Here is a 16,376-nt window from a genome sequence, read left to right as displayed (position 1 = left end):
ATTCTTTAATTTTCTGTTGTCTATGGATATGTCAAAATACTTCGACCACTGTCATTTGGTGTGTGGTTCATTTATGGTAATTTGCTTCCTAAAACCTTAACACGCAGTTATTGCTACTCCGCCTTTCTAAAATAATATCTTATAAACTACCCAATCATTGTATTAAATTTATTACATTTTTATTGCAAGGTTTTAAAAATTCAAGCGCTTCAACTTTTCTAGTGACGTTTCTTCAAGACTTGAATTGACCGCTGTGTACGTACTTAATTAGGTTCCTTCTACATTGACTTAGTAATAATTAAACTTTTTTTTCCTTAATTATTTGTGTAAAAAAAAGTAGTTAGTTATTTATTTCTTTCGAACAAATTTACAATCTGTATTTTAAAAGTTATGTGTGTGTGACTTGCAAGAGCATTGTGTTGGGTTAGGTTAGGTTAGGTTTCTTGGGTCGCAGGTAGATACTAAACAACAAACACGTGTTCGTAGATCACTGCATGTGTACCGGTATGCACACATATAGAATTCTCTGATTTGGTCGTCAAATTGAAGGAAACGTGCGGAAACGAATACAAAATATGGGATTGGCTTGAGGAATGGACAATCGGACGATCCAGCTTTTCGACATGGTTCATTCGGCTCTTGCAATGAAATTGTATATTTCCTTTTTTTGCAGTGAGCTACAGATAATAAACATCCCTTACTCAGAAAACCAAAATTACTGCGCTTAAAGAGAATACTACAAATATATTGTGTCAACTTCGTCAAGGAGGGTAGACTAAAAATAAAGAATAAATGTCAAAGTTTGATGTAAAATCTTTATCTGTCTAGAGAAAAAAATGAGACGCCATGTTCAACGTAGGTTAACCCATTTGAAACGGAAAATAATGCGTTGTTTTCACTGTCTATACTCTATACCAAAGAAATTTAAAATATGCTGTTTCATTTGACGTCAAACTGTGTATATATTTAAGATTTTTTTTTTATTATTTGACCTTGAATTGCCACAGTTTTTAAAATATTTTTAATTGTTGTAAAAATATGTATTTTAGAAATTCCTAAAATACTGATTAATTTTTATGCGCCTTTACGGAGATATGGAAGATTTAAAGACCAATATAGACCATCGTTACATTATGGAAGCGGCCGTGTTAAAGAACATAACAAAACTAAGTGCACAATAAACTGTTACACATTGAAAACATGAAATATAATAAAATAGTTAGGAATAATAATAGCCAAAAACCTGAACAGGAGTGATAGAATCAACCTTACCGTCAACAAAATAACAAATATAAATGATATATTTTTTAAAGTTTGACACATCTCTCATTGGAACACCTAACGTCAATCTACCATGCTATAGTACAATCAAATCTCCAATACGCTGTAGAGTCAGCTGGGGAGCTGCATACAAAATAAATCTACTCCCTGTTGAAATTGCACAACGTCTAGTTATAAAAACCAAGAGATTATACAACACATCTAATTTTTTAAATTTAAATTATTAAAAATTAATGATCTTCGTCCGATAAATACCTAATGATTAAAATAATAAAAGAAAAACATAAGCAGAACTTTTTAACTGATAGTCATACTTGTCAAAAACATACACTTCCAACACAAAAATGTAACACCACTTTTGCTCAACATCATAACATATATTTCGGGGAAAAATGCTTCAACAGCCTACCCGAAAATATCAGAACAATCGAAAACGATGAACACCCGCTAAAAGCGATTTAAGAGAAATTCAATGTAAAAATACCAAATTGATGAAATTATCTTCATAATTGATGTAAATTTTAATTTGTTTATTTCCGAGTACGTATATATTTTTTAATAATCTTATTTCCTAAATTGATAATTAATTAAAAACACTTATTAACACGAGTGCCTGCTTCTATAGAAGAGAAACATAAAAAAATCAAAAGCGGTCAAAAGTAACTTTACGAATTATTTTAGTAAATATAAATGATATTCTGTGAACTCATTAATTATATTTAAAAAAAATATTGCGTACGAATATGAATAAAGAATTAGTATTTTAGTTATTATTGCTAAGCAATAGCTTATTTCAACCAAATAAATAAATTAACGTTATCTACGAAAACGTAGATTATAACGAGCGTTGTGTTCCACAAAATAACAAAGTGCATTTCGATACAATTCGAAAATACTTGTTTGACAACAAATTCATTTTTGAAATCAACGTAGACAAACATGAAAGTCAAATCAGTTTATTATAAGTTGTTTAAATACATAATTCATGGTAAATTCTAAGGTTGGGAACAAAAATGGGTTTCTATAATTAACAGCCACAATTCTTAGATGTACAATGAATGTACGTACAAGTTAATGTATGCTGTTGTTATTATTAATTTAACGATCGTAGAAATTAATGTGACAAATATTATTTATATTCTTAGAATTATGCTGGCAACGAAATCGCTATGGGTTTTATCTTATCGCTTAAAAGGTTTTTTTGCAGAGTATTAAATCTCCCTTCAGAGTGGAGGAAAAGCTACAGAATGTAAATTTATAATTTTTTTTTTTAGTATGGGTAAGAATGTGAAGTTTTAAATATCCCTTTTGAAAACCTGAATAGCTGCAGAAGGAACATGAATAAAGTTTTTCTCCAGTATGGGTAAACATGTGACGTGCAAAATTTATCTTAACTGAACATGAATAGCTGCAGAACGAACATGAATAAGGTTTTCCTCCAGGGTGCGTCTTCAGGTCCGATATTAAGCCTGAAAAAGTGGTAGATAAAGCTTAATAAGTTATATCTTCAAAAAAAAAAAGAAAATTATAAAAACAAATTCGGACACACCAAAATAATTTTACCTGAAGTCTGGGCTATACTTTCAGAGTGCTCCAAGCATTCCTTTTTAACATCCAGCAGGTCTATGTCTATTTCCGTATAAGGAATCCCCCCTCCGTCTTCTTCTCGGTGTCCTGCCTGGATCGGAACAGTCTCCGAATTAATGCTACCTGGAATAACAATACAATGATATGTAAAGATCTGCTGAATGTCCAGCTGTTTGCAGTAACATAGCCTTTGCGGGTACAAATTTCAAAGGCAATAAATACAATATTTATTTATTTGAAGAACATAAACAGTCATAGTAATACAATATACATAAGAGGATTACAAAAAACAGACCAATTATTAATGTTCACAGATATATATTCAGAAACATAAAACTAACCTGTAAACGATAAACCTATAATATGCCTACCATAAACAGCAATAAATAAAAGTGATTATAACTATACTTAAATAGACTTGGGTTGGAACGGAAAGGGGGAGGAGAGGGATAAGGAAAAGTTGCCACGCAAGTAATATTAAAATATTAGTTACAATCAATTTAACAGTCGTTAATATGAGTTAGAATGTGATACAATGAGATTCTGTAGTGATAGTAACTTGCAGTGAATATGTCAGCACGAGTGAGCAAGAGTGTCTATATTTGCAAATGTAATATCATAGTAGTTACATGTCCTTTGCATAAATTCATTTCGGTTGGAATTGGTATTGCATCTATCAATGTAGAAAAGGGTATTTTGTCTGCTGTATCGAATTGCCGCATGGATATTTATTTTGTTCAGCAACTCCGGGCAGTCAACTTTTGAGTTAATAATTTTATACAAGAACATCTGATCAGCGACAATCCTCCTGTTGAGTAGTTTCGTGATTCGAAAATGTATCTCGATTTCGTCGTAAGAGTTGTATATGTTAAATGATTTAAAATTGAGGAATTTGAGAAATCGTTCCTGAACTCTTTCTAACCTGTTAACATAAACAATATAGCGCGGGTTCCAAACCGGTGAACAGTACTCCAGGTGAAGACGAACATGTGAATTGTAGAGAGTCAGATATGTCTTAGTATTTTTGAAAATTTTGCACGTTCTCAGTACAAAACCTAGACTTTTTGATGCTTTGGTGACAATGTTATCAACGTGTTTATAAAAGGTAAGTTTAGAGTCCAAGAAAACTTATAATTTATTTAAAAGATTAATTCCCTTTTTCACAACAAAACAAATAAAAAATGTCATCCCCAAGTGATTACCTGTAAGAAAAACTTTTTTTTGACAAACATATTTGTTTTAACCAGAACTTTAGACTGCAAAAGACCCTTTCGGAGAAAGTGCTAGAGAAAAACTAAATTAACTTTTTTTTTTTAATAATATGACAATACCATTAACGAATGCATTAGATATACTATTGAAAAATCATGAAGAAAGAGTAAATTAGAAAAATTAGTAATTATTTTCTCTTTTTAACATTAAACATTGTCTGTTGGGGTATAGAAGCTGAGAGGGGTGAATTTGGATTACTCTTATCGTAGCTTCTGTCATTCGGTCATCATACCTTAGAACAGTGTTCCGCAAAGCGTGCGCCATGGCACACTGGTGTACCGCGGTCATCAGTTGGTGTGCCGCGGAAAAAATTCAAGGTATTGTGAAGATAATAAGAAAGCAAATGGGAGCAGATGAGAGATAATATCAATCACTTAAGTTTCATACAGAAGTACGATGGCTATCTTGCGGGAAAGTGCTATTTCGGATTTACTAGCTAAAAAATGAGTCCTAGACGTTTTAAGAGGACAAGGGTTCAGATTTTGCTTCTGTGTTTAAAAGAGAAGAATGAGTATTAAAACTTGCATATCTGGCGGACATATTCGCTCATTTAAATGAGCTCAACAGAAAAATGCAAGGCAGTAATTCTTATATTTTAACGTCTTCGGACAAAATTGAAAGCTTTCGCGCTAAGTTGCTATTATAGATTAGCCACACTGTCAATGGTAGTAATGAATTGTTTCCAAATGTCATGGCTGCCGATTCAGAACAAAAGGAGGCTTTGATAGTGAAACACTTGGAGCTATTAGTAGGAAAAATTAACTGTTATTTTCCTAAGTGTAACCTACAACCTTTATGCTGGGTACACACTGGGTATAGATAGCACATTTTTGGCTACATAAAAAAATGAGTTTGCTACTTTCAAAGCTTGCTGTTAAAATATATATCCATTTGCCACAACCTAGTTATGCGAATTGGAATTTTCAACTCTCACTACTATCCACGAAGAGATGAGAGCAGCCGTATCAAAGATTGCTCCAAATTTTGATCGCCTCTGCTCAGTTAAACAGGCTCACATTTCTCAATAAACATCGTTTCATATTAGGTATATTGATTTTAGTAATAAATAAACATTCTTAATTTTTTGGGTGTACCTCTAAAATTTCTTGTTTTGATAGGTGTAACTTGAACACAAAAAGTTTGCGGAACACTGCCTTAGAAAGCCCATATTCGATATAATCCATCTTTGTATGTTATGTAATGTACTTATTTGATTAAGTTCAATTAGAATTGTAATGTGCTCATCTCAACACAGGTATTATCTAGAGACATGAGCAGCGGAGGAAAAAAAATCCGATATCATCGTAATAAGTCATGATACAGAATGATTCAATTCAATTCAATTCAATTTGTTTATTCCTTTAAAAACATTACAAAATTACATTTTATTTCGTTCTTAAGTACATTTGTAAAATGGTATTACATAATAAGTAAGCGGTGTATAAACTATACCAGCATCAATAGAGCTTGCCTTTTAGAGGCAGCTTCACCGATGCTAAATATGTCGATATCCGAATTGATTCTGTTCAACAGCAAGACTGCTCTTCCCACCGGCATGACCATCGGCAAGTTAGTCCTGCAGGCCGGGAGATAAAACAGTCTATGCTGTCGGTGACGGAGATAACCATCAGGAACATAGAGACTAATTCTCTCCATGATAGTCGGATTTTCAAACCATCCACGAATCAGTTTGAAGAAGTGTGATACAATATGCACATCTCTTCTGACCCGTAGATGGTTCATACCGAGCATGCCCAACAGAAAGTCAGTAGGATAGAGCCACGGGTAGTAGCCATACTCCCTCAGGTAGAGGAATCTCAGAAATTTCTTCTGCACTCTCTCCAACATGAGGGAATACTTCACCTGATGTGGGCTCCAAATCACCGACCCACTCTCAAGCCTACTCCTAACTAACGCAATGTATAGCACTTGAAGAACCCGGGTGTCTCTAAAATTCCTCGCAGTGCGTAGGACGAAGCCCAGCATTTTCAGTGAAGCACTACACGTCATTTCGATATGAGTATGAAATGTCAGCCTACTATCAAACATGATGCCAAGATCTTTCATAGTGGAGACACGTTTTAAACTTCGGGCATTCGTGGTATACCGGTAAAACCAAGTATGACGTGCCCGTGTGAAAGAAAGAATGAAACATTGAATTCGATCCGATTCCGTTTACTCAAGTCAACAATTCTATTAATGTCCGATTGGAGTCGAATGCAGTCTTTTAAAGTTTTAATTTCCAAGAATAGTTTTAGGTCATCAGCAAAAAGAAGTGACCTGGAATGCAGAATATTTTCTGTAATATCGTTAATAAAAATCAGAAAGAGGAGCGGTCCTAAATAAGAGTCCTGTGGAACGCCTGAGAGCACAAGGGATAATTTTGACAAGAATATTCCATGAGATACAAATTGCTTTCTTCCAGTAAAATAGCTTGCAAAGAATATGAGAAACCGTAAAGAAAAACCTATAGTTGACAATTTATTTAATAATATGTCATGGTTTACGGTATCAAATGCCTTCGAGAAATCATTATATGAGCAATCTACTTGGTAGCCCTTATCTAAAGATTTGGAAACATAATCTGTGAGTACCAGTAGGTTAGTATCTGTTGATCGACCTTTTCTAAACCCATGCTGTTCCGATATTAAGAAAGGCTCTACTTGAAACAGCACATGTTTATGAATTATCGATTCGAATAACTTAGCCGGGGCGGAAAGTATTGCCACTGGCCTGAAATTTTCGACAGATGTCTTTGATCCACTTTTGAAAATAGGACAAATTTTTGAGACTTTCCAGGAATCAGGAAATATACCAGTATCTAAAGATAGGTTGAATATAAAACTTAGTGGCATTTTTAAAAATTCCACACATCCTTTTAAAAAAAATACTGGAAGAAAGTCTGGCCCAAGTGAATGTGTATGTTTCATGTTATTAATTGAAGATTTAACATCTGATTCGTCTATATGACTTATATCAATGTTTTGGGCTCCATTCACATTCATCTTGGAAGCAGAAATGGGATTTAGTAATGGAGGCTCATTACTGTACACTGATTGGAAATGAGTTGCAAATGCATTGGGTACATCCGCTCCTCTAACTTCCCGATCACCATGCACCATGATGTCTGTTATACCACCATCCTTGCGCAGTGATTTTACGTAGTCCCAAAATGCCTTGGGATCATGTTTGATATCACTCTCTATTGAGTCGACATACGTTCGGAATGCTATATGAACATTTCTTCTAACAACTGCTCTAAGGTTACTGAACATTTCATACTCATTTTGGTCACCAGTAGCTTTCCATTTTTTATGGTGAGCATGTTTTATCTCAATGCTCCTGATGGTATCTCTAGTGAACCACTTCGGATATCTACGTCCACCTCTGTTGGGAGGTTTCCTAGGGAAGCAAGCGTCAAATACATTATATATACATGGTGTAGCGCCTCATTAACGGTATCGAATTTAGAAAGTTCATGCCAATCCAATTGTCTCATCATCTGATAAAGTTTGACAAAATCACCAAAAATCCATCCCCGCAAAGTGCCGTCTGTAGTTTTAGGTAATTTGGTAGTCTTCGGAGGCTTTTTACAAGAATACCGGAACTCTAATGCGGGGTGATATTTGTCCTCATATACGAGGGGAGAACGCTATGTATGACATTTAATTCAATGTTACACAAAACGAGATCCAACATCCTCAACTCAGAATTGGGAATACCATTATGATGTTTTATAATACAAAAATATACTTTACATACATATTTTCTAATCTCAAATTATTTTTGGAATGGAGAACGTTTAGAAGAGATCTTTATTTTAGTGGTAAAATATGGCGAGGAAACAGCTTGAGGAACTAGGAATTAAATTTTCACGTTTTCTTTGTTCTACAGTTTCCTGCAAAGTGATTTTTTTTTTTTTAAGTTTTTTTATTCTATGAAATTATTAGTTACATGCATTGAGGAATTTTTCGACCACCATGCTAGGCACATGCCCGTGTGATGGTGGTCGAATTTAAAAAATAACAAAGGTAAAATGAAAATTACTAATGGACGACAAGAGGTGAAGAAGTATTCAAGCAACTGTCCTGACTGCGTCGTCTGAAACTCCTTTGTGACAATATACATAATGCAACTTACTAGTTAGCTGAACACTCTCAGCATACTGCAAACATTCCTTCTTTACATCCGGAAGGTGGATGTCTATATCCATATACGGCATTTCACCTGCGCCTTCTTCCTGGGATCCTGGTTCCGTCTTGATGGAAACACTCTCTGGGTTGGGAAGGTCCATGGCCCTGCTGTTATGTGATGGTAATTGGTTACTTAATAAACATTAATTAATAAGTACAAAAAGGCTCTTATAATAAGATAACTTGAACCCACTGATCGCGTATTCGAAGAATCTTACATTTAAAAACTTATTTGCGAAACATTAATGGCCAAGTCATCAATAATAAAATCAACCTAAATAGAAACCCAATACGAAGTTTGTCCCTCTTTAAAAAAGACCACTAGGCTCGGTTGGGATAGGTTACGTTATGTTATAGGTTAGATTATGGGTCGCCATTTCATCAGATTTTTTTAATCTGGAGAGCATATACAACATGACTCATACTTCATAAAAAAATGTGACCGCTCTTGAAGCTTCGTTAACTATAAGCATGAAAGGAAAAAAAACGAACCTCGACACAAAAATGGCTCAAGGAACGAATAAAATTCTGTGAACGAATATTAATATTAATTAATTAATTATTAATATTAATATAATATTACATTCATATGGTTTCATTCGCTACAAACTTTTAAATACATTTGAACTTTTCCAAAAACTATAACAAGAACTTCGTTCCTGGCATCTTTATAAGAGTAATTTTTGCTTGTAGTATACCCAAAGCTAGTCAAATCATTATACATATAATCTCAAAATATCCGTCAAAACTTCACGATCTTTAGTCATGCCTGACATTTTTATCTTATTTTATCAGTTAAATGTACGCTTACAAACAATTACGTACGACGGCTCCCTAGGCCGACTGAGAAAGGTTGATTCAACCACGATACAGATGATCCAACTTGGTTAAACGATTGTGTGATTGGATGTTCTAAGCGTTCTCCTTAATAGCCACGCCACATATCACATACAACGCATCTTCACATGGTTGAACATTCGGCTAAACTCAACCAGATTGATAAAACCGCTTAACCAAATTAAATGGTATGTAAGGCACAATGCGCGAAGACGCACATAACCTCAATTAATTTGAACACAGAATATGGAACACGATCGATGGCATAACTCTCGGAATAATCCAGTAATGTTTAAAGTTAATGGGTACTCATATTATCTTCTTACTCACAGTTAGCTGATCAATGATCACAATGAATTGCACATTTGATATTTACAACACATCAAACTGTGTTGTTCTTGTTCTTTTGACAGATAGGCCCATAAATATATCACTCTCTAGATCGATATCTTCGGGCTTTTTGTATCCAACAGAATTATACAGTACTTAACCACAGATATACAAGCAGTACTTACCGTGCGGAGCGGAGCAGTAGACAAGGTAGAAAAAAACTCAAGGCCATTTAAAAATATGATGCAACCATAGACAATATAATTGCTCTCGGCCTATTCCATTCATTCACTAGCCCAAAAAAATATTTTAAAAATAAAAATGTCCTTGAAGCAGAAAAATGTCGAAATGTTTTCCAAGTGCAAGGTTCATCTGACTAAGAAAATAAACTTTTACTGTGTATTTCCTTAAGTACTGTATAAAATTTTTGGATGAAAAAGGCCGAAGATATTGATCAAGAGAGTAGTTTATTTATGCTGCCTACTGTTTGCAGATGACCTTAAAATTCTAATGGAAATAAGCTCCCAACAAGACTGTCTTAAAATGCAAGCTGATCTGGATGCACTATCTGAATGGTCGTTGATAAACAAATTAGATTTCAATACAAAAAAATGTGTCACTATGTCTTACACTCGCTCTTTAAACACTATACTTTACGATTATAAGATAAAGGGCGAAACACTATCACGTGTAAATTCCGTAAAGGATCTCGGTGTCGTCTTTGATCCCGAACTGAAATTCTCTGGCCATATATCGCAGCTCACTCAGTCTTGCTACAAACTTCTTGGGTTCGTCATTAGGACATGCAAGCAGTTCAATAACCAAGATGCTATGTTAGCATTGTTCGATGGCATACTGAGAAGCAAGCTGGAGTATGCGAGCGATGTTTGGGCACCGTATCACCAGAAGTACATTGAAATGATAGAGCAAATCCAGAAGAAATTCCTCAGGTATGTCTATATGCGGACGCATGGAACCTATCCCAGATTCATGCACCATATCGACTTACTTGAGGAAACCAATTCTGTGAGTCTGGAAACTAGGCGGAAAGCAAGCCTAGCCACTATATCTTTCAAAATTTGGAACAATTTTATTGATAGCCTATTCCTCTTGGGATGCTATGATTTATATGTATCAGACCACTACAGCCGAAGTCGATACCATGACTTATTTAGAGTACCAAAAGGCAAAACCGACGTCCTGGCAAAGCATAGCATGACGAGGGGAGTGGTGCTGTTGAACGAACTAGCAAAGAATTTGGATGTAAATGACTGTTCTTTAAACGACCTAAAACAATTATTGAAGAGTCACTTACCCAAATGCTGATATGATGTAAAATTATACTGTTTGTAAAATTGTACTGTAACTGGAACGAATGTTCTGTTGTACAATTTAAAAAAAAAAAAAAAAAAAAATAATCGAATTTGGGAATCTCGTAGGTATGTGTCGTGGCGACAAATTAACCAGAGTAAAGTTTTTTAGCATCTTCCCATAACCAGAAGCGGATGTCAAATTCAACAGTCATCAAAAGTATGTAATGGTGATGCATTCAAAGAATGTAGTGGTGTGTACAAACTTATACCTGTCATGTATACCTATACATCCCTAACTTTTTTGACAATTTTTTTTTTTTTTTTTTTTTTTTTTTTTATTAACAAAATTTTTGATACATATACAATTCAGGTACATACATAGTAATATAGAATGAAAGAGTAACAAAAAAATCCCACAAAGGCGAAGCCTGAGCGTGGGTATTATAGTGGAAGGATAAAACAGTGGTGTTTAAAATATAGTTTTTTTTAAACTTGTTAAATGTATCTATAGAGATCAATGTGATTGGTTTTTTTTTTTTAGAGAAGTTTTTTTTTTTTTTTTTTTTTTTTTTTAAATTTACAAACATATATACACACACACACACCCTCACACACACACACACATACACACACAGATACACGCACAAACAGACACACGCACACACAGACACACGCACACACAGACACACGCACACACACTCACGCACACACACACACACCCACACACACACATAAAACATAGATGCATGTATATATTTCTTTGATTTAAAGAAATTAATCTTTAATTTACAGAAAGACATGTGGTAGTTTAGTTATTTAGAAACAGATGGCTTAAATTATAGAAAAAAGTTACTCGCTTCGAAATTATTTCTTATCCAACTTTTAACATTTTTCTTATATAAGTTCAGGTTTTGAGACATGTTGATGGAATTGGGTAAAGAATTGAACAATTTTGGGGCAATATAGTTGATGTGCCTTTGGCCCAGCCTAGTTTTGCAGTGAGGGACTGTGAACACGCATGTGGTATGTCTCTGGCTCGAGCGATTTGTGTTTTTGGTGAAATTGATAGGACGCGTAAATATAAATTTGAGACATTGAATACAATAGATCCGTCTTAGTTCCATGATTTCTGTTTCTTGAAATAACTGGTTGGTGGGATATGTCTTGGTCCTTTGGTACATTATTTTAATGATGGATTTCTGAGCGATTTCTAAGGGTTTTACGTGATTATTGTAAGTTCCTCCCCAGGCAATTATTCCATAGGAAATAGATGAAAGCACTAACGCGTCATAAACAAGTTTCATGGTTCTTATATTGACAATGTTGCTCATTCGTTTGAAAATGTAACTTAGGTATCTCAGTTTATTGACCGTCTTTTCTATATGGTAAGTCCATTTGAGTTGGCAGTCTATAGTAACTCCTAAATACTTGATATATTGTCCGAATTTCACGTCTTCGCAGTTTAAGCATGTCGCAAAGTTACAATTAGGGTTGTGGAACTTCAGATTAAGATTATTTTTAGGGGATGACTTTTGGGAATTGTAAAAGGGAATAAAGATAGTTTTATTCAAATTTAGACTGAGGAGATTTCTATCAAGCCAATCTTTGACTGTTGCAATACATTTGTTGGCTTTACTGGTTGTTTCTTCCCACGTTTTACCTTGTACTGTTATTGCAGTATCATCGGCAAAAGAGAGAATTTTACCTGGTATTGCAATATTGCATAGGTCATTGATGTAGATTAGAAAGAGTAGTGGCCCTAAGACAGTTCCTTGAGGAATACCATGTTTTGTCAAGTCATAGGTACTTAAGCTTGTTCCTATTTTTGTGCGTTGTTGGCGATTCAATATATAGCTTTTTAATAACATGAAACTTTTGTTTTTAATACCGACTTTAGAGATTTTTTTTAATAAAATTCTGTGGTTGACTGTGTCAAACGCTTTCTTTAAATCCAAGAAAATGGTTAGCGTTTTAGTGTTAGAGTCAAGGTTAGAGTATATGCTTTTGGTTAAGCTAAAGATAGCGTCATCGGTGCACAGTTTGGTTCTAAAGCCGTATTGATTAGCTGAGAGGATATCATTAGATTCTAGAAAGTTCATAATTTGTCGTTTTAAACACTTTTCGAAGATTTTGGATAATTGAGAAGTTAAAGTTATAGGTCTGTAGTTGTCTGTTTTGAATTGAGATCCGGATTTATGTATTGGAATGATGTGAGAGAGTTTGAAGTCATTGGGGTAAATGCTATGCCTGATGCAGTTGTTGAAAATATGATGTATTGGAATGATTATATGCTTTTTAATTGATTTAATTGTGGTATTGCTAATGTTATCTGGGCCATTTGCAGACTTCTCTTTAAGGTTGTCAATTTGTTTTGAGATTTCAAGTTCTGTTATTTCGTTGAATGTAGATAGTTTATATGTAGTGACATTAGAATCTGGAAGGCCGGGAGGAATTTGATTCGAGTGAATGCTAAGACTGGGATTATCATCTATGAGGGTTGAGGCGATGTTTGTAAAGAAGTGATTGAAATTGTTTGCAATGCTCTCAGCGTCTTCGATGGTTGTGTTATTGTCAGTAATGATTTTTTGAGGAATTTTATGAACTTTTTGGTTCCTGTTTGAGATTTCGTTTATGACGTGCCATGTTTTTTTGGAGTCGTTATGAGCATTATGTAGTTGTGTAGAGTAGTATTGTTGTTTTTGTTTTTTTATGATTGAGTTTAGGTAGTTTCTAAATAAAATGTATTCGTTCCGTTTGGTGTGGTTCTGTGCTTCGTTTTTGGATGTGCAATATTTTTCGTGATTTTTATAGATCTTAAAAAGTTTGTTTCTGTGTTGTATTGAGATTATTAGTCCGCGCGTAATCCACGGTTTTATGTGTTTGTGCTTACTTTTTGGCGGTGCTATTGTTTCTTGACTTTTTTTAATATAATTTTGAAGTATTTCATAGAAGGTATTTAAAGCCAAATTTGGGTTGTCATTAGATAGGACAGCGATCCACGATTCTTCGTTCAGTAAGTTATTTAAAGTTGAATAGTTGATTTTAATCATTGCTTTGTTTTTCGGTTCAACAGAGATGGATAAATTTGGTGTATGATGGCCGTAAAAGGTGGGATAGTGGTCAGTTATGTCGATTTTTAATGTAGCGGATTTATGTTGGAAATTTTTGTGTGTTTTTAGAAATATATGGTCAAGACATGTATCGTTTGGATGATTAGGTCTGGTAGTGTTGTTTATATATGATAGGTATCCTGTGGAGTATAGAACATTTAGATATTCGTTTGCGGTCGGATTTAATACAGCGTTTTGTATATTTATGTTAATATCACCCATAAAAAATGCAAAATCGAATTGATTAGAGCTGTTATTGTTGATAAAAGTTTTGATTTCTTGTGTAAACAAAATTGGGGATAAAGAAGGGGAGCGGTATGCTGTTAAAATTGAGTATTTTTTTCCTTTGGAGGAGAAGGTTGCATGGACGGCATTTGCATATTTGAAATGAGTGTTGTCTATGCTAATGTTGGATATGGTGTGTATATTGTAAAATATGGTTATGCCATCGTGAGAGGTGTGTCTAGACGGAATTGAAAAAGTAGTGTAGTTTGGTAAGTTGAAAGGGGTACATTCACGCATTTGTGTTTCAGTGAGTGCAATAAAATCAATTTGGAAGGTTAACGAATTTAAAAGGATACAGAAATCATCAAAATTTTTTCGAATGCTTCTGATGTTCATGTTTAGTATGTTGAAAGATGTGTCGTAGAAAAGTGTGTTTACATCTTCAAAATTGTCACATTCAAGAGTTTCAGGGATGCTGTTTTCTTCTGAAGGGGCCATTTTTAGTTGAGTCCGGAGGTCATCTTTGAAGGTACAGGAGGGAGTCCAGGTTATTGAAGGGGTATGTCGCTCGCGTCTCTGATGTATATAATTGGAGTATCCTTATTTTTGCGGAGAAGGACGTTCCCGTTCTTCGTCCACGCGTATTGGTAACCCATCGCCTTTGTTGCTCTCGCTAGCCAGAGTAATTGCTTGTTTTGTGGCGTCAGCTTTTCATTTATGTAGATAGGGTTTATCGAGGTGGAGTGATTTATATCTTTGGCGGAGAAATATCCCGCTTTCTTTTTTTGGGAAAGGATCCTGTCTTTCAATTCTTTTGTAGCCATCTTTATTGTTATACATTTCTTTAGTGAGTTGGTGTAAATGTTTATTATGGAATTATTATTTAGTAAATCTTCACACCCTATTTTTTTAAAGATGCATTCAATAGGTAATTTAGGATTTTCTTCTTTTTTAGTTTCGATTCCGTTGATTTCGAGCGATGTTTCAAGGCAGTTTTGTAGAGATTGATTTACAACAGATTTTAAATTTTTGTTTTCTTTTTCCACTTCCTTAATTTTTTTGTGTAGTTTATTTCTCTCTACTTCATAGTCATCGATTTTTAGTGAAAGAAAGTCAATGGTCTTGGTGAGTTCGCACAGCTGGTTCTTGAGGTTTTTTACATCTTTTAATTCAGCAGAGAATTTTTTTTCTATAATTTCCGACATATCTTTTTTTAAGCTATCGATGTTTTTTTGGTTTTCAATGTTTTGAATAGCTATTTGAGACATTATGTCTTTTTTCATTACGTCCATTTTTTTTTCTAGGAACTGTATGATTTTATCTTCGCTATCCAGAATGGTTGTCTTGCCTCTGGTGCTGCTCATTGTGTATTTTTTAAAATAAGTTTATTGTTTAATTAGATGTTCTATATTTTTTTGTTTAAGGGGTTTCAAAAATATCACACGTTACAATGCAGATTAAAATTAAATTTAAAAGAACAAAAAAATGCGGTTGAAAAAAAAGCAGCAAAGTTTTTTTTTTTTTTTTTTGGAAACTGTGGGGTTTGAACTGACTTCCCGTATTCCACGGAGAGAATTGGCGAAACGTTTATACCATATTAAAATTAAATTATTTATATTATATATTATATTATATATATATTATTTATTATATTAAAATTAAATTTAAAAGAACAAAAAAATGCGGTTGAAAAAAAAAAAAAAAAAGCAGCAAATTCAGTACACACATTGTTCATGTTAAAAAAAAAACATTATGTCGACTTTTATTCGACACCGTGTGTATTATCCTAAATAGTGTTTGTATAAGCGAATCTCGATAAATATATTTTCTACGAACCTTTGGGAAAGCAATTGTCCCTCTGACTATTGCTAGAGTTTCAAAATACAAATTAAAGAAGGAACTGTCCGATTCTTACTTTGGTGATTACATTCTGTAATATTCTGTTGTCTATGGATATGTCAAAATACTTCGACCACTGTCCAGGGGCGTATAACTCCCGCATGACCTTGTAACCCTGATGGGAGGAGTTATTCAATACCCAAATTCTTATAGACAAAGCTGTTGTGGCTGAAAGCTCAGATCTCATTGGCTTAGAGCAAGAATTGTAGTTTGATCTATCGCTCTCTACCATAGCGACTTGTGTAAAAGAAAGAGAAGCTAAGCATGCTTTATGCTCCGATAAAAATTAACGGTAATTTCTAAGACGCCATTTCGTAAGTTGAAAAGTC

Source organism: Hesperophylax consimilis, chromosome 20 (genome assembly GCF_061612785.1).
Source record: "Hesperophylax consimilis isolate HC1 chromosome 20, BYU_Hcon_1.0, whole genome shotgun sequence".
NCBI classification, from domain to species: Eukaryota; Metazoa; Arthropoda; class Insecta; order Trichoptera; family Limnephilidae; genus Hesperophylax; species Hesperophylax consimilis.
The sequence above is the reverse complement of the archived record's forward strand: the minus strand, read 5'-3'. Positions refer to the sequence as shown.